Source organism: Phyllobates terribilis, unplaced genomic scaffold (assembly GCF_046119375.1).
Source record: "Phyllobates terribilis strain yellow unplaced genomic scaffold, ASM4611937v1 Scaffold_2__4_contigs__length_985480577, whole genome shotgun sequence".
In the NCBI taxonomy this organism is placed as follows: Eukaryota; Metazoa; Chordata; class Amphibia; order Anura; family Dendrobatidae; genus Phyllobates; species Phyllobates terribilis.
In genome coordinates this window covers 625487397-625507252 of record NW_027362762.1, presented here as the reverse complement: position 1 = coordinate 625507252, position 19856 = coordinate 625487397, and positions in this window count along the sequence as shown.

Genomic DNA, 19856 nt, shown 5'->3' with positions numbered 1-19856 from the left:
TTCTAGCAGTGTGTGGGACTTGGTCTACTAGTCCATCTATACTGACCTACATCAGGTTGCAAATTAAAAATAATTTTTTTCTTCATTTAGCTCTGAAAAAATATTGGGGTTTCTAGCAGTGTGTGGGACTTGTTCTATTAGTCCTTCTATACTGACCTCCAGCAGGTTGCAAATTGAATATAATTTTTTTCTGCATCTAGCTCTGAAAAAATATTTGGGCTTCTAGCGGTGTGTGGGACTTGGTCTATTAGTCCATCTATACTGACCTCCATCAGGTTGCAAATTAAAAATAATTTTTTTCTGCATCTAGCTCTGAAAAAATATTTGGGCTTCTAGCAGTGTGTGGGACTTGGTCTATTAGTCCATCTATACTGATCTCCATCAGGTTGCAAATTAAAAATAATTTTTTTCTTCATTTATCTCTGAAAAAATATTTGGGCTTCTAGCAGCGTGTGGGACTTGTTCTATTAGTCCATCTATACTGACCTCCATCAGGTTGCAAATTAAAAATAATTTTTTTCTGCATCTAGCTCTGAAAAAATATTTGGGCTTCTAGCAGTGTGTGGGACTTGGTCTATTAGTCCATCTATACTGACCTCCATCAGGTTGCAAATTAAAAATAATTTTTTTCTGCATCTAGCTCTGAAAAAATATTTGGGCTTCTAGCAGTGTGTGGGACTTGGTCTATTAGTCCATCTATACTGACCTCCATCAGGTTGCAAATTGAATAAAAAAAATTTCTGCATCTAGCTCTGAAAAAATATTTGGGCTTCTAGCGGTGTGTGGGACTTGGTCTATTAGTCCATCTATACTGACCTCCATCAGGTTGCAAATTAAAAATAATTTTTTTCTGCATCTAGCTCTGAAAAAATATTTGGGCTTCTAGCAGTGTGTGGGACTTGGTCTATTAGTCCATCTATACTGACCTCCATCAGGTTGCAAATTGAATAAAAAAATTTTCTGCATCTAGCTCTGAAAAAATATTTGGGCTTCTAGCGGTGTGTGGGACTTGGTCTATTAGTCCATCTATACTGACCTCCATCAGGTTGCAAATTAAAAATAATTTTTTTCTGCATCTAACCCAGCCAATAGTTTTGGCCTAATACCACAGTTTGGCCACTCAGCTCTGCTCGGTTACCATCCATTGTTTTTTTGTGCAAACAACTCCAGAGTTATGAATTAGTTAACCACCAAAATGAGTGGAAAAAGGCCTGCTGCTGGTGGAAAGGGGAATAGGCGTGTTGGGAAGGGGAAAAAAGGTTGTGTCCGTGGGGTAGGTGCAGAAGAAAGACCATCTTCCAGCCAAACTAAAATGTCTACTTCTTTTAGCGGACAATGTGATAAGATCCCTTTCTTACGGCCACGCCAATCGCTACAAATTCCAGATGAGGCACAAAAACAGCAGGTGCTTCAACGGATATCAAGTGCTCCTTTAAGTGGGCTCTCCTCCACATCAACTTCAACATCACAAATACTCCAGTCCTGAAAGGTGTCACCCAAATCGCACTTGCTTCCTCACAGCTCCCAAATCTCCAGCTGCCCGTCTGAGTATGAGGTAGAACAGATGGTTGAGTCTGCAGAGCTGTTTACTCATACTATAGCCTGGGAATCAGAGGTCGACTCCAGCGCTTCTGTGAATCCAGACGAGGAAATGATCTGCACTGATGCCCAGAATCTTTATGAGTCGGATCCAGGACCAGACGCAGAAGGTTCTGACCATAATGTAGACCCTCATTCCCAAACTGTAACTCCTGTTGGTGGAGACAATGAGGAAGACGATGATAAGACTCAAATACCTGATTGGAGCGACAACTTTAGTTTTTTGTCAGGGCAGGAACAGGTTGGCTCTGAGGACGACGGGTGTGATAACGCACAGGGTGATGATGATGAGGTCGGAGATCCCACTTACTGTCAACCCACAGTCAGCCAAGAGATGGAGGAGGTGGAGGAAGATGCTAGTGACGACGAGGTCAGGTTGCGCCTTCCTGGACAGAGACGTAGTACTGGAAGCACGTCAACAACTGCATCCTCAAACACAACTCTGCCTCTCACCACAAGTCGTGGTGGCTTTTCAGGTCGCATGGGTGCTAAGCCTTGCATAGCCTGGCCATTTTTTCAGATCGATAAAGATGACCCAACTCGTGTTATCTGTAACATTTGTCAGCAAAAGCTAAGTAGAGGCCAAAAAATACATAGTTTGAGTACTTCATGCATGAACCGGCACATGGACATGAAGCATAAGTTGCAGTGGGAAGCTCAGTGTGCTACAATGCGGTCTAGCCGGCCGGGCCAACCACCGTCTGCCATATCTTGTGCATCCGCGGCCTCTTCATCCTCTGTGACTGGGGGGACAGCAGTCACACCTGTTTTGGGGCGCAGACCTGCCACCTCTTTACCCGCAACAGCCAGCGTGATTGGCAGGTCATCATTTTCTTTGGAGGTGGTAACACCAGCTGGTCTTGAGCGCTGTCCGACATCGATAGCACCACCTTTGGATCAAGGCAACCTAACATGTCCGCCTGCATCTTCCTCACAGACCGGCAGTTTGCCGGGGACACCCTTATCAACCCCGTCTAAGCACAATAGCCAGCCCTCGGTCCCTCAGATGTGGACAAGTAAAAGACCATTTCCTCCTAGCCATGAGAAAGCTAAGAGGTTGAATTTCACCATCTGCAAGCTCTTGGCTACAGAAATGCTGCCTTTCCGCCTGGTGGACACAGAGGATTTTCGAGACCTTATGTCCGTCGCAGTGCCCCAGTACCAGATGCCCAGTCGGCACTACTTCTCAAAGAAAGGTGTGCCTGCGCTCCACCAGCATGTCGCACACAACATCACCGCTTCTTTGAGAAACTCTGTGTGTGACAGGGTGCATTTCACCACAGACACTTGGACGAGTAGGCATGGACAGGGGCGTTACATGTCGCTGACTGGGCACTGGGTAACTATGGTGACAGCAGGACAAGGGGCTGCTGTCCAAGTCTTGCCGTCCCCACGAGTTGTGCGTCAATCCTCTTTATGTCATTTTTCCTCCACTGCTTCTGCCTCCTCAACCTCCTCTCGGTCTTCCACCTGCACCCAAAGCCTGTCTGGTCATGCCACAAGCTTTCTAACTGCGCAGAAGGGATCCTGCACACCTCCTTACTATGCTGGCAGTAGGGCTCAACGTCATCAGGCGGTTTTTACATTGAAATGTCTGGGAAATGTGAGTCACACAGCTGAGGAGTTGTGGTCAGCTCTGGAGAACCAATTTCATGAATGGTTGTCTCCACTGGACCTGAAACCAGGGAAGGCCGTGTGCGACAATGCTGCAAACCTGGGTGCGGCCCTTCGCCGGGGCAATGTCACACACGTGCCTTGTATGGCTCACGTGTTGAACCTGGTTGTCCAGCAATTTTTAGCCCACTATCCCAGACTAGATGGCCTTCTGCAGAGGGCACGGTCGCTGTGTGCTCACTTCCGCCGTTCGCATCCCGCAGCTCAGCGACTTACATCTCTACAGAAGTCGTTGGGCCTGCCACTTCACCGGCTAAAATGCGATGTGCCTACCCGGTGGAATTCAACTCTGCACATGTTGCAGCGACTGTGGCAGCACCGACAAGCCCTGGTGCAATACGTTCTGACGTATAGCCTGGGCCAACGAGATTCAGAGGTGGGGCAAATCACGCTGGAGGAGTGGTCTCAGATCAGGGACCTATGCACCCTTCTGCACAGTTTTGAAATGGCGACGAAGATGTTTAGTGCTGACGATGCCATTATCAGCATGACTATTCCGGTGATTTACATGCTGGAGCACATGTTAAACAGAATTCGGAGTCAGGTGGTGGCACAAGAGGAGGTGGAGGAAGTAGAGGAGGAGGAGTTGTATGCGGAAGGGCTAACATCTGCAAGGTCCAGACGGTCGGCAGCACCAGGGCGGCAGGCATGTGAGGGTGGGGGAGATGATTTTACCAGGGCGCATGGTAGCAGCCAAACTAGTGAGGAAGGTGCAGGAGCCCAGGAAGAAGTGGAGGACGAACTGATGGAAGACTCATCAGATGAGGGAGACCTTGATCACATTTCTGTTGTGCGAGGTTGGGGGGAGAGGACAGAGGAAGGAAGCATGATTCTTACCTCGCCACCAACACAACAGGGACTTGGTGCTCCTGGATGCGCAACACACATGAGTGCCTTCTTGCTGCACTACCTGCAACATGACCCTCGAATTGTGAGAATTAGAAATAATCCTGACTACTGGGTTGCCACACTGTTAGATCCCCGGTACAAAAGTAAATTTGCAGAAATTATTCCTGCCATAGAAAGGGATGCACGCATGCAGGAGTATCAGCAGAGACTGTTGCAGAATCTTACATGTGCTTTTCCACAAAATACCAGTGGTGCACGTAGTGAATCTCACAGTTCCAACTTGCCAACCGTGGTCTGTATGGAATTGTTCAATAAAGGGCCCAAAATTAAGATAACATAGATGGGAGAGGTCTCTATGAATAGGAATTCCTAAGTATTTGATACCCTGTGAGGGCCAGGCAAAGGGAAAGTTGGACTGGATGGAATCCTATATGGATTTAGGGAGGGAGACATCGAGGGCCTCAGACTTCGCTGCATTGATTTTAAAATTTTACCATGTAACAAAGTGATCTATTTCAGCCATAACAGCAGGGATGGATATATGTGATTGAGTGATATATACTAGGACATCATCAGCAAATAGAGAGCACTTGTACTCGGTGCCTCCCACCTCAATCCACCTAATATTGGGGTTATGGCGAATTGATGAGAGCAGGTGCTCCGTCACTAGGATGTATAAGAGAGGGGACAGAGGACATCCCTGCCTTGTCCCATTGGTGATTGTGAAAGGTGATGAAAATGTTCTGACGCACCCCCTGGGCCTTGGGACACCCGGAGCCGGACCCTTTTTGGTGGATGCTGGTGGTTGTAGTCTTCGTGGCGGCGATCCGGTTCCGTGGCTCAGGGCGGTCAAACCAGTGGCGGAACTATTTATGTGGTTTTGATGTTTAAATGTCCGACTACGCCACCTGTGGATTGCGGTCAGAGTGAACCGCCGCTACAGGGCAGACCGCTAAGGCTGGTGTTGTGGGTGCAGCAGAGCGTAGCATAACTCCCCACGGGAGGAGTATAGCCTCAGGGCAGTGTATGCGGAGGATGGGGGTGATGGTGCAGGGCAGCAGCAGTAACGACACGGAGTCAGTGATGCAGTTCAGGGCCTTTACTCACAGTTCTTATTATCCAGACCACGTCTGCAGGTAACGGCTGCCCACGTCGTACTGTGCTCACCAGGTGAGGGGCTCAGACAACTCCCAGATAACTTTGGAGCGCTTCACAGGACCCCCTTTGTGTGTCCTTTGTCTGGCCTTTCTTACCAACACTTCTGTCCGGCTGCCTCGGGCCTCCTCTTGGTAAACTTGGCGCCAGTTTCCCTGACCCTATGTGGTGCCTTCCTAGCAGGTGGAGCAAGGGGCTGCGCCACATAAAATGTCAGAGCCTCCGGTTTCTAGCTGAGGGTCGTTTCCTGCCTCCACTAGTTCGGGGACCGGTCTCCCCCTTTGGCCTGACCCCTCCACGCAGGTGGGTTCGGGCGTGCGGTGGCGACTCGCCCGTCCGCACCCCTGGGATCCCTTCATTCCTCGTTCCTGGAGCCTTCTCCGCTCCTCTTCCTTCCTTCTCCCTCTTGCAGGCCTGGGCCTCTGTTACTAGGCCCGCCTCCGGAGCAGAGCTCATGCAGAGCCCCTGCTCCCTGCCACTTCTGCTCAGACTTCTCTGCACTGAACTAAGATGGTGCCCACCTTTTATACTCCCTTCTCAATGCACCCAGGAACTGCTTCCTCCCTGCTCCTGCACTGCAGGGTTCCCCTTCCTCAGTGTTCCCTCCCCCCACTCCAGCCAGGGACAGGGACTGTCGTGCCCATCTCAGGGGCATATTGGTCGCCCTGCCCCACGGCAATGTGGTGTAATGCATGCAGGTGTCGGGTCCTGATCCACACTCCATCCTTATCTGAGAGTGAGATATCACACCTCTGGGTGAGGTGCAATACGTCTGTAGCAACCGAGCCCTCGGTGCTACAGTTCCATTTATCTTCAGCCTAGGTGACGTATTGTGATACAGGGCCGTGATTTTGGCTATAAAAGGGTCCCCTAGACCCCTACCCCAAGCTTTTTAAGAGAATCATATATGGCGTGCCAGGAGACTCTATGGAATGCTTTCTCAGCATCCAACGAGAGTATCTAATTACAAATTTTTAACTGCATCTAGCCCAGGAAATACTTTGTGCCTAGTAGCAGTGTCTGCTAGTCAGCGGATTATCCCGGCTGTTAAGCAAGCTACACCACCTGTAGTTTGGACACTTAATTTTTTCAAAGGAAATGCTTCGGGACCACGGGATACTTAGTGAAGAGCATCAGGAGGCACCCCAAGGCATAGGGGCTGGGACTGGCACTAGGATGCCTTGCGGTGGACAGCCGAGCTCGATCCTTATAAAAGCTTTTTAACTGCAGCAGCTTTAGTGGACGCTACTGGAGCTGGAATTACGCGGCTGCTGGCATGAGACTTGCCCTCCAATAGATCCTTGTAAATGGATTTAAAGTGTATTCATTCAAATTAGAGGGACAATTTAAATTAAAAAGCTTAGAGCTGCCTCCACCACAGGGGGGCTCTCTCGACCCACCAGCGGACAGGCACCAGTATTGGGAGAGGGGGGCTGGCCGTCAGGGTTCACCGCGGCTCTGGCACAAACCCGGCGACACGGAGGTGGCACGGGCAGGAGCGGACTGGCCGTCTCGGCTTCTCACTTTTTGGATTTTAGAAGGGCATGACATGCCTATATCTGTGTCTCCCCCTCCTTTTACTCCTCCACCTCTTTTCTTTTCGCATGACTATATGTACTTGTCACTTTTCCATGTGTTAGTTGTGTCTTCTGAGCAGTTTGTCAGCTTTTGGACACCTTTGAAGGTGTTTTCTATGTGTTTCTATGTGTTTTTGTTTGCCTGCCATTGGTTTTAACGGTGTTCGAAGGTGTTCGACGAACAGTTCGACGAACAGTTCGGCGAACACACGGGTGTTCGACGAACCGAACCGAACTCAAACACTACGGGGGTGGCTCAACACTACTCAGAAGAAAAGACTACGGCAGCCAGAAAGCACCCTTGCAGTCCATCAAGACAACCCAGCCCCTGGAGATCGTCGCTCTGGATCACATCAAGCTGTCACCCAGCAGGTCAGGCTATTCCTATGCACTGACCATGGTGGATCATTATTCCCAGTTCCTGGTGGTAGCCTCTGTCGAGGATCTGACAGCAGAAACTGCAGCAAGAACGTTCCAAGCATACTTCTGCAGGCCCCATGGATACCCAGACAAAGTACTGACGGATCAAGGCCCTGCCTTTGAAGCCGAGCTGTTTAAAGAATTCTGCCACCTGTATGGATGCAAAAAGATCCGGACTACGCCGTATCACCCTCAGACCAATGGGTTGTGTGAGAAAATGAACAACATCATCATAGACCTGCTGAAAACCTTACCCTTGGAAGAAAGAAATCAGTGGCCAGACAAGCTACCTGACCTGGTAGATCTGTACAATCACATACCTGTGAGTTCTACAAATTGTACCCCATCGTACCTCATGAGAGTAAGACCTGGGAAGTTGCCCATGGACCTGGAACTCGGAGTGGTAGAACCTGAAGCAGATATGTCCACTGCAGACTGGAATACAAATCGGCAAGAGCAGTACAGGAGAGTAGAGATGAGCGGTGTTCGACTCAATCTCAAATTCAAGCTGTTTTGGGCGGTGATCGAGCCGTTCGACGAACCCAAACTATTTGCAAAAAATCCGGCTGTTCGAGGTTATGTTCGATAACTGTTCATGCCCCAAAATCTTAACTGGATTTTTTCACAGTAATACTGTTAATCAATGTTAATAGACAGTTTCAGTGTAAAGTGGGCGGGGGGAGGGGCAGGGGGTGGATCTCTGCAGAAATAATGTTGATCTCCATTTTTTTTTCTTTCCCGCATTTACAGTGGGGAGGTGCAGTCTGTCAGCCTATCAGTAGTGCACACATGCAGCGAAGTGCTTTTTTTTCACACAAGCAAGGGCATGTGTCATTGGCTGTGTATGTCACATGTCCTTGCCCTATAAGACCCAGCCATTTTCCCCGTTGCAACCATTTTCTCACTGCTGCAGCTGAGTGTTAGACGGCACCGCTGCTGCTGTGGGCGCTATACTTTGTAACTGTGTGAATTGCAAGCGAATTTGCTCTTAAATAGACAGATAGGTTTAGGGAATAGGGACTAGTTGTAATTGCAGCACTTTTGAGGGCTAGTTTACAGCAGTTCCTATCACTTTTTGCCAGGCAGGTCTGTGCCAGTCCTGTGCAAGTGTTTTTCACAGCATTTGGCTAAATCTAGCTAGGCCAATCCTTTTGGGCCTCTAGCAGTGTGTGTTAGTCAGTGGAGTAGCCTATCTGTGTTGCAAGCTACACCACCTGTGTATCTAATACCAATTTTTTACTGCACCTAGCCAAGTAAAACCTTTTGGGCATAGTAGCAGTGACTGTTACTCATTGGAGTAGCCCTTCTGTACCAAGCTACACCACCTTTGACTTTAATAACAATTTTTTACTGCATCTAGCCCAGAAAATACTTTTGAGCCTGTAACAGTGTGTGTTACTCATTGTAGTAGCCCATCTGTACCAAGCTACACCACCTTTGTATTTAATAATAATTTTTTACTGCATCTAGCCCAGTAACTACTTTTGGGCCTCTAGCAGTGTCTGTTACTCATTGCAGTAGCCCATCTGTACCAAGCTACACCACTTTTGTATTTAATAACATTTTTTTTACTGCATCTAGCCCAGTAAATACTTTTGGGCCTGTAGCAGTGTATGTTACTCATTGTAGTAGCCCATCTGTACGGATATGCAGCGATACTAAATAACCAATGGTGCACAAGCTTATGGCTGTAACGGGTCTGGGAGGTGGAACCTTTGAGCAACTATACAAGGGGACAGTCCTTGTAAGGAAGCGGGTGGCTCCCAGGGAAGGCGGGCAGGTAGTCACGGCTAGTGACGGGGACAGTCTCTGGGTAGAAGGGCAGGAGGACACGGCAGGTGACGGGGACAGTCTCTGGGTAGAAGGGCAGGAGGTCACGGCAAGTGACGGGGACAGTCTCTGGGTAGAAGGGCAGGAGGTCACGGCAAGTGACGGGGACAGTCTCTTGACAGGCGGGTGGTCACGGCAAGTGACGGCAGAGCCTCCAGGTAGGCTAGCAGGCAGGTAGCAGGTGGACGCTCCCAGGTGAGCGGGCAAGGGTCTCTGGACAGGCCGGTGGTCACAGCAAGTGACGGCTCCAGGTAGGCTAGCAGGCAGGTAGCAGAGGAGCGCTTCCAGGTGACCGGGCAAGAGTCTCTGGACAGGCAGGTGGTCACGGCACGTGACGGCCGAGCCTCCAGGTAGGCTAGCAGGCAGGTAGCAGGTGAGCGCTCCCAGGCGAGCGGGCAAGAGTCTCTGGATGGGCAGATGGTCACAGCACGTGACGGCGGAGCCTCCAGGTAGGCTAACAGGCAGGTAGCAGGTGAGCGCTCCCAGGTGAGCTGGCAAGAGTCTCTGGATAGGCAGGTGGTCACAGCACGTGACGGCGGAGCCTCCAGGTAGGCTAGCAGACAGGTAGTAGGTGAGCGCTCCCAGGTGAGCGGGCAGACTGATCCATAGACAGACTGGCAGGGCTGGTAGGCAGACTGTCAGACCGCAGATAGATAAGTAACAGGCAGGAATCTGGCAGGTGACAGGCAGGTAACTGGTAACGGGACCTGAGGGCTGAAGCAGAGTTGAAAGGCTTTGCAACAACATTGCTCGGGCACCTCCATTTTGGAGGAGGTGTCTTATATATGGTGAGGTCCTCTGGCCATTGGCCGGGGACTCCTTAGGATGGCGCGCGCGGCCCCTTTAAGAGAGGGGGAGCGCGCGCGGCCCCTTTAAGAGAGGGGGAGCGCGCGCGGCCCCTTTAAGAGAGGGGGAGCGCGCGCCCTAAGCACAGAGGCCGGGAAGCAGTGCGCGCTGCCAGCAAAGCGGGAGGAAGCCGCCGGGCAAGGAGCGGAGAGGTGAGCGGAACGGCGTACCTGCCTAGCAGGAGGCAGAGAATCCGACACTACAATGGCCTCCGTATTGGGCAGAACAAGTGCTGACAAAAAAAAACAGACACTCCTGGAACTCTTCCCAATAGTGGTAGCAATAGAAATACGGGGCGCGCGCCTGGCTAACAAAAATATACGCTTCATAACAAAAAACACCAGCCTAGCGCACTGCATTAATAATATGGCATCGTCTCTACCAGTGCTAGGCCGGCAAGCATTCCTGTGCCTAAAACACAATGTATGGGTCCGCGCTAGCCACAATGCTGAGGGGTCTAACGCTGCTGCTAACGCTTTATCACAATTCAATTGGCAGATTTTCACAGAGCTCATCCCCAATGCCCACCCATCGGGCAACAGTTGCCCAGCCTCCCTATGGTATCTAGTGGCGAATAGTTGATGCCATTAATCAGAGCGTCAGTTGCCCCGTCGATGTGGCAAGCATACGGTAAAGCATGGGAAGAATGGACACGACTAGTAGCAGGCAGACGGGTTGACCAATGTGAACAAGCCAGATAACAAGTCACCATAGAATTTCTCCACCAGCTAATGATGAGGGGCATATCAGGGGCGTCAGCGCAGCGGTGTCTAACCGGAGTAGCATTTCTCTTCCAACTACTGAATTGGGGAGATGTGACAAAGAGATTCATCATCAGACAATCCATAAAAGGGTGTAAAAGGGGTCAGCCAAGTCAGGAGTGTAGAAGTCCAGTCCGGTGTCACTAAAACTGATTTCTCACATCATATCCCTAACACCATTAAGATGACACTCACAATTTGAAGCAATACTACTGTCTGCTGCATTTGCGATAGCTTTCTTCGGGGCGCTATGCATAAGCGAATTAGTACCTCAATCCAAAATTACCACCAGTGGAGGCTTATTACACCAGGACGTAGTCATAGCCAATAATGCAAAACGTCTACGCAAATTGAAAACAGTTCCAGCGGGCAGGGGCACTTGGGTACTTCTACAACCCACAAACGGTACACTGAGTCGGGTAACAATAGTAAAAACATATATAACCATCAGATCACAAAGTAATTTCTTCCTATCACACATTGATGGAACGCCATTATTAAGATACCAGTTTCAAGCTATATTTAATAAATGCCTAACATAAGCAGGGAACCACCCCAAAGATTAAGGGACACACTCATTCCGCATAGGCGCGGCCACGGAAGCAGCAAGAGCAGGACTGTCAGAAACGGAAGTTCAGAGGATAGGGAGATGGCGATCCACGTGTTTGGCGAGATACATAACACTGGATTTGTTATTGTAACGTGGTTTGTTTCTTTTACTGGTGACGCTAAGCCAACAGTGTGGGTGATAGGCCACTCGTATATATATTTGGCAGAAAAAAGGGCAAAAGTCCGCCCAGGAGGAAGGAAATTTGCGTTTCATAACACATATTTCAACTGGAGAGGTATTAGAGGCCAGCAATGGCCACAGGTACTAATGGAGGTAATCAAGGTAGGGAGAGAGGCAAGAGGTCCGGTCATCTTAGTTATACAGGCCAGGGGAAACGAGCTAGGTCATCACAAGAGCACATAACTAATGGTAATAATGAAACTAGACATTGAGCGCTTCAGAGAATTTTTCACAAAACTAATTATAGTATGGTCAGAGATTGTGCCGATAGCGGTATGGCAAGGTGCGCGAGACATCACGGCCATCGAACGGACAAGGCGGGTAATAAATATTCGGATGGCAAAATTTAGAAGAGACAGAGGCAGTGTAGTGATACGACACTGACAACTGGAAGGAGATAAAGCAGGACTCATACGGCCCGACGGTGTTCACTTAATGGATATTGGACTGGACATATTCCTGTCAGGACTCCAGGACGGAGTGGAACAAGCGTTAAGAGTGATGGATGGGGGTCAGAGTCCTGCATACGAGTACGCAGGATCCTCCGTGGCCTGGAAATAGAAAGGACATGTTGGAGAGTTACACTTGTTGGCCAACTTGCCGGTGTGGAGACACAGGGAATGCTGCAACAAGCTGAATTATTTTAGAAATAAAATGCCATTCTAATGGAATGAGTATAAAGAGTTAATAAAGCTGTGACCGATCCTCACCCATCCAGTTGTAAGAGTTACATTATTGTATTGTCAAGGAAAGGGGGGCGGTAGGGGGGCTGAGCATTTGGGTTTGGTTGGGGGTCCCCACAGTCTGCCTAGGCTAGATGCAGTTAAAAATTCTTATTAGATACACAGGCGGTGCAGCTTGCTTCGCAGCTGGGCTACTACGCCCAAAGTATTGCCTGGGCTAAATGCAGTTAAACATTCTTATTAGACACACAGGCGGTGTAGCTTGCTTCAGAGCTGGGCTACTACGCTGACTAGCAGACACTGAAGCTTTGGAGCAGACCTCTGAGTAAACAGCTCTTCAGACTCAACCATCTGTGTTACCCCAAGCCATAGTGTATGTAGTTTCTTACGGTTAAAAGGGGGGGGAGCGACCCAACCTACCTGGATTTGACGATGCCAACGTCACATAAAACACAGCAAGGGGACTCCAAAAAGAGTCTCCATTTTTTCCAAAAATTGTGGCACATACACCACTTAAGTGGCATCAAATGCCTCAGAGTTGCTTAAAACGATTGGTGAGGTGATTTTACCAAATCCTCAAGCTTTTAGTCTCCCCAGGATGACACAGGGGTAGAAAAGTCCTTGTGGATCCATGATTTATTCATCTTTATGAACGTGAGTCTGTCTACATTCTCAGTGGACAGCCGCGTGCGCTTATCTGTCAGCACACCACCAGCAGCGCTGAACACTCGTTCAGAGAGAACGCTGGCTGCAGGGCATGACAAGATCTCCAAGGCCTGAGTGGCGAGCTCCGGCCATTTTTCCAGATTGGAAGCCCAAAATAAGCAAGGGTCCAGTGACACAGTCATGGCTTCGATGTTCACTTGGAGATACTCCTGTACCATCCTCTCTAGGCGTTGACTATGTGTCAGACTTCTTGTCTCCAGTGGCCTTGCAAAGGATGGTCTAAAAAAGTGGTGAAACGATTCCACAAATTTGCTGTTACAAGCAAATACTGTGCTACTGTTACGGTTTGAGGGAAGACTCGACAGTCCCACGGTTGGCAAGTTAGAACTGTGAGATTCACTACGTGCGCCTCTGCTGATACTCCTGCATGCGTGAATCCCATTCTATGGCAGGAATTATTTCGGCAAATTTACTTTTGTACCATGGATCTAAGAGTGTGGCAACCCAGTGTTCGAGATTACTTCGAATTCTGACAATCCGAGGGTCATGTTGCAGGTAGTGCAGCAAGAAGGCACTTATGTGTCTTGCGCATCCAGGAGGACCAAGTTCTTGTTGTGTTGATAGCGAGGTAAGAATCATGCTTCCTTCCTCTGCCCTCTCCCCCCAACCTCGCACAACAGAAATGTGATCAAGGTCTCCCTCATCTGATGAGTCTTCCATGCCCATCGCCAGTTCGTCCTCCACTTCTTCCTTGGCTCCTACACCTTCCTCAACAGTTTGGCTGCTACCATGCGCCCTGGTTAATCCCTCTCCCCCACCCTCCCATGCCTGCCGCCTTGGTGCTGCCGACCGTCTGGACCTTGGAGATGTTATCCCTTCCGCATACGACTCCTCCTCTACTTCCTCCACCTCCTCTTGTCCCACCACCTGACTCAGAATTCTGTTTAACGTGTGCTCCAGCATGTAAGTCACCAGAATAGTCATGCTGATAATGGCATCGTCAGCACTAAACATCTTCGTCGCCATTTCAAAACTGTGCAGAAGGGTGCATAGGTCCCTGATCTGAGACCACTCCTGCAGCTTGATTTGCCCCACCTCTGGAACTCGTTGGCCCAGGCTATACGTCAGAACGTGTTGCACCAGGGCTTGTCGGTGCTGCCACAGTCGCTGCAACATGTGCAGAGTTGAATTCCACAGTGGCGGCACATCGCATTTCAGCCGGTGAACTGGCAGGCCCAACGACTTCTGTAGAGATGTAAGTCGTTGAGCTGCGGGATGCGAACGGCGGAAGTGAGCACACAGCGACCATGCCCTCTGCAGAAGGCCATCTAGTCCGGGATAGTGGGCTAAAAATTGCTGGACAACCAGGTTCAGCACGTGAGCCATACAAGGCACGTGTGTGACATTGCCCCGGCGAAGGGCCGCACCCAGGTTTGCAGCATTGTCGCACACGACACAGCCTTCCCTGGTTGCAGGTCCAGTGGAGACAACCATTCATGAAACTGGGTCTCCAGAGCTGACCACAACTCCTCAGCTGTGTGACTCACATTTCCCAGACATTTCAAACTAAACACCGCCAGATGCCGTTGAGGCCTGCTGCCAGCATAGTAAGAAGGTGTGCAGGATTCCTTCTGCGCAGTTAGAAAGCGGGTGGCATTACCAGACAGGCTTTGGGTGCAGGTGGCGGACCGAGAGGAGGTTGAGGAGGCAGAAGCAGTGGAGCAACTTCTAGATAAAAAGGATTGACGCACAACTCGAGGGGGCGGCAAAACTTGGACAGCAGCCCCTTGTCCTGCTGTCACCATAGATACCCAGTGCCCAGTCAGCGACATGTAACGCCCCTGTCCATGCCTACTCGTCCAAGTGTCTGTGGTGAAATGCACCCTGTCACACACAGAGTTTCTCAAAGAAGCGGTGATGTTGTGTGCAACATGCTGGTGTAGCGCAGGCACACCTTTCTTTGAGAAGTAGTGCCGACTGGGCATCTGGTACTGGGGCACTGCGATGGACATAAGGTCTCGAAAATCCTCTGAGTCCATCAGGCTGAAAGGCAGCATTTCTGTAGCCATCAGCTTGCAGATGGTGAAATTCAACCTCTTAGCTTTGTCACGGCTAGGAGGAAATGGTCTTTTACTTGTCCACATCTGAGGGACCAAGGGCTGGCTGTTGTGCTTAGACGGGGTTGAGTAGGGTGTCCCTGGCAAACTGCCGGTCTGTGAGGAAGATGCAGGTGGAAAAGTTAGGTTGCCTTGATCCAAAGATGGTGCTCTCGATGTCGGAGAGCGCTCAACACCAGCTGGTGTTTCCACTTCCAAATGAAATGATGACCTGCCAATCACACTGGCTGTTGCGGGTAAAGAGGTGGCAGGTCTGCATCCAAAAACATGTGTGACTGCTGTCCCCCCAGTCACAGAGGATGAAGAGGCCGTGGATGCACAAGATGGGGCAGACGGTGGTTGGTCCGGCCCGCTAGGCCGCATTGTAGCACAGTGAGCTTCCCACTGCAACTTATGCTTCATATCTATGTGACGGTACATGCATGAAGTACTCAAACTATGGATTTTTTGGCCTCTACTTAGCTTTTGGTGACAAATATTACAGATAACACGAGTTGGGTCATCCTTATCGATCTGAAAAAATGCCCAGGTTATACAAGGCCCATGCGACCTGAAGAGCCACCACTACTTGTGGTCAGAGGCAGAGTTGTGGTTGAGGATGCAGTTGTTGACGTGCTTCTAGTACTCCGTCTCTGTCCAGGAAGGCGCAACCTAACCTCGTCATCAATAGCATCCTCCTCCACCTTCTCTGCTGACCTCATCGACTGGCTGACTGTGGATTGACAGTAAGTGGGATCTCCAACCTCGTCATCATCACCCTGTGTGTTCTCACACCCGTCATCCTCAGATCCAAACTCTTCCTGCCCTGACCGAAAAGTCAAGTTGTCGCTCCAATCAGGTATTTGAGTCTCATCATCCTCTTCATCATTGTCTCCACCAACAGGAGTTACAGTTTGGGAACGAGGGTCTACATTATGCTCAGAACCTTCTTCATCTGGTCCTGGATCTGACTCATAAAGTTCTGGGCATCAGTGCAGATCATTTCCTCGTCTGGATTAACAGAAGCTCTGGAGAAGACCTCCGTTTCCCAGGCTATAGTATGAGTAAACAGCTCTGCAGACTCAACCATCTGTGTTACCCCATACTCAGACGGGCAGCTGGAGACTTGGGAGCTGTGAGGAAGCAAGTGCGATTGGGGTGAGACCTCTGAGGACTGGAGTATTTGTGATGTTGAAGTTGAGGTGGAGGAGAGCCCACTTGATATCCGTTGAAGCACCTGCTGTTTTTGTTCCTCATCTGGAATTTGTAGCGATGGGCATGTCCGTAAGAAAGGGATCGTATCACTTTATCCAGGAAAAGAAGTAGACATCTTAGTTTGGCTGGAAGATGGACTTTCTTCTGCAGATGTTACTCCCCCCCACCGCAGGAGGGCTCGACCCACCAGTGGACAGGCACCAGTATTGGGAGAGGGGGGCTGGCCGTCAGGGTCCAGCGCGGCTCTGGCACAAACCCGGCGACACGGAGGTCGCACGGGCAGGAACGGACTGGCCGTGTAGGCTTCGCACTCCAGCGTGTAGCATCGGCGTCTCTGCCCCGTACTAGGCAGAGACGCCGTCCCTCTCACCTCCCCGCTCCAGGCACGGCGTCCTCCAGCGCTTCTCTCCTCGCTGCTTACTACACGCGCTCCTTCCCCGGCAGTGTGCTTAGGGCGCGCGCGCGCTCCCCCTCTCTTAAAGGGACCGCGCGCGCCGTCCTAAGGAGTCCCCGGCCAATTGCCGGAGGACCTCCCATATATAAGGCACCTCCTCCAAAATGGAGGTGTCCGAGCAATGTTGTTGCAAAGCCTTCACTCTGCTTCAGCCCTCAGGTCCCGTTACCAGTTAACTGCCAGTCACCTGCCAGATTCCTGCTTGTTACCTGCCAGTCACCTGCCAGATACCTGCTTGTTACCTGCCAGTCACCTGCCAGATTCCTGCTTGATACCTGCCTGATATCCGCTTACCTGCTTGCAAGCCTGCGGTCCGACGGTCTGCCTTCCGACACCTGTCAGTCTGTCTATGGACCAGCCTGCCCGCTCACCTGGGAGCGCTCACCTACTACCTGTCTGCTAGCCTACTTGGAGGCTCCGCCGTCACGTGCTGTGACCACCTGCCTGTCCAGAGACTCTTGCCCGCTCACCTGGGAGCGCTCACCTGCTACCTGCCTGCTAGCCTACCTGGAGGCTCCGCCGTCACGTGCTGTGACCACCTGCCTGTCCAGAGACTCTTGCCTGCTCACCTGGGAGCGCTCACCTGCTACCTGCCTGCTAGCCTACCTGGAGGCTCCGCCGTCACGTGCTGTGACCACCTGCCTGTCCAGAGACTCTTGCCTGCTCACCTGGGAGCGCTCACCTGCTACCTGCCTGCTAGCCTACCTGAAGGCTCTGCTGTCACTTGCCGTGACCACCCGCCTGTCTAGAGACTGTCCTCGTCACTTGCCGTGACCTCCTGCCCTTCTACCCAGAGACTGTCCCCGTCACTAGCCGTGACTACCTGCCCGCCTTCCCTGGGAGCCACCCGCTTCCTTACAAGGACTGCCCCCTTGTATAGTTGCTCAGAGGTTCCACCTCCCAGACCCGTTACAGTTTGCTCGGGCCATGGAACCCAGTGGTCCCCAGATCTCCGATCTGCACCAGGAAGTCTTACGTCAGAAAACTCAGCAGGAGGTGGTACTGTCCTATCTACGGTCCGTTAACTCTCGTCTAGGAACATTGTTTGACTCGTCTTTGTCTACCTCTGGTCCAGCCGTGCCCATTCCTGTGGTATCGCAATCCAGTCCCTTCATGGTACCCGACTATGGACCTCGGCTTCTGGCACCTCCACGCTTTGCTGGCGAACCTACTTTAGCTCGGGGTTTCATAAACCAGTGCACCCTGCACTTTGAGCTATTGGCATACCAGTTCATCTCCGACCGGGCCAAGGTGGCCTTCATCATGTCCCATCTCACTGGGGAGGCACTGGCATGGCTAAATCCCCTGTGGGAGAGAGGGGATCCCCTGGTGTCCAACCTGCCGTCTTTCCTCGCTGCTTTCCGGAAAGTCTTCGATGAACCTGGACGGAAAACCTCTTCTGCCTCCTCTCTGCTACGTCTCCGCCAAGGGAGTCTCACTGTGGGTCAATATGCCATACGGTTCCGCACCCTCGCTTCTGAGCTTACCTGGGAAAATGAGGCTCTGGTGTCCGTCTTCTGGGAGGGTCTTTCCGGTCGGATTAAGGACGAGTTAGCTGGTCGGGACATTCCTACCACTCTGGATGACCTGGTGTCACTAGCTACCCGGATTGGCATCCGGTTCCAAGAACGTGCCAAAGAGACTACCTGGGAGAAAGACTTTTCTTGCTCTGCTCCTACTTCCTTGAGACCTGCCTCTCAACCAGTCACTCCGCGGGCGCCCTCGCCTGAACCTATGCAGATCGACCAGACCAAGATGGTCAGATCTCGCCAAGAATCTCGCCGAACCGAGGGAAGCTGTTTCTATTGTGGCAGTATGGAGCACTTCATCCGTTCCTGCCCGGAAAAGCCGCGAAACGCCAGTGTCTAGGACCGCTCGGAGAGGTCATCCTAGACAAAAGTAAGCCCTCTCCGTCTCTGACTTTACCGGTCTCTATTGCTTGGGGAGAAAACTGTCACTTTGAACTCGCCCACCTGGATTCTGGAGCTGCTGGAAACCTCATCTCCCAGTCTCTGGTAGAGAGATACCATATTACCACCAAGCCCCTGGCTGAACCATTGTCAGTCGCCTCCGTGGATGGAAGACTTCTCTCGGAGAGCATCCTGCTTGTCACTCAACCCATAACCCTGCAGGTGGGAATGCTGCACTCTGAGGAAATCTCATTCCATGTGCTGTCCGGACTTTCTCACTCTCTGTTGCTAGGTCTACCTTGGCTCCAGACACACGAACACGTATTGAACTGGCGATCCGGTGAAGTACTCCGATGGGGTCCAGACTGCCATAGGACCTGCCTGGTTCTGGTTCGCCCAGCTCGCCCTCCGCCTACTCCAGCTAATTTACCAGGTCTTCCGGCTCCTTACTGGCCCTATGTGTTAGAACTCTCCTGTTAGGTTTTTTCTAGTTTGCTGGTCACATGACCATTTTTGCCTATTTAATCCGGCTCCGCCCTCCTGGCCTTGCTGGACTTCATTGTATTTACTACTCTTGAGCTAGCTTGGTGCTCGGTTACCGTTCTCTGTTAGTTTTGCTAGGTCTTCGGACCTCTTTGTTCTTTGTTGTGTGTTTGTCTTTGACTGCTACAATTTCTGCTAGGAGGTGTCCAACTTTATCCCAGTCCCTAGTTCTTGTAGGGATTCCTCCCTTGCATCTATAGGTCTTCGTACAGACTAGCCAAGGTCTTTAGCGGGTCTGATCGCAGGATCAGGTTCCCCGTTACATCGTAGGGATCCAGTTTAGTTCGATTGTAGGGACAGATCTCTTGTCTTTCCTTAGTGCTTGTAGCAGATCATAACAGTAAGTCCAGCCCAAAAAAATTCTCTAAGGAAAGACCTCCAGTTTCCATCATGGTCTCGGTTCAAGATTTGGCTCAACGCTTGCAGGGACTCTCTCTGGAGGTGGCCGAGCTCCAACAACACGTGAGTAGCTGTTCTGGAGCACATTTGGTAGAGCCAAAGGTACGTCTGCCTGATCTATTTTTTGGTGAACAACAAGATTTTTTTTCTTTTAAAAATGCTTGTTTATTGTATTTTCGTTTAAGACCCGGATCCTCTGGTGATGAATCACAGCACATAGGGTTCATAATGTCACTTTTGCGCAAGGATCCTCAGGGATGGGCTTTTTGTCTCCAACCTAGTGATCCGTGCTTTAGATCAGTGGATAGTTTTTTTTCTGCTTTGGGTTTGTTGTACGATGATCCTGATCGTGTCTCATCTGCTGAGTCTGAATTGAGACGTTTGAGGCA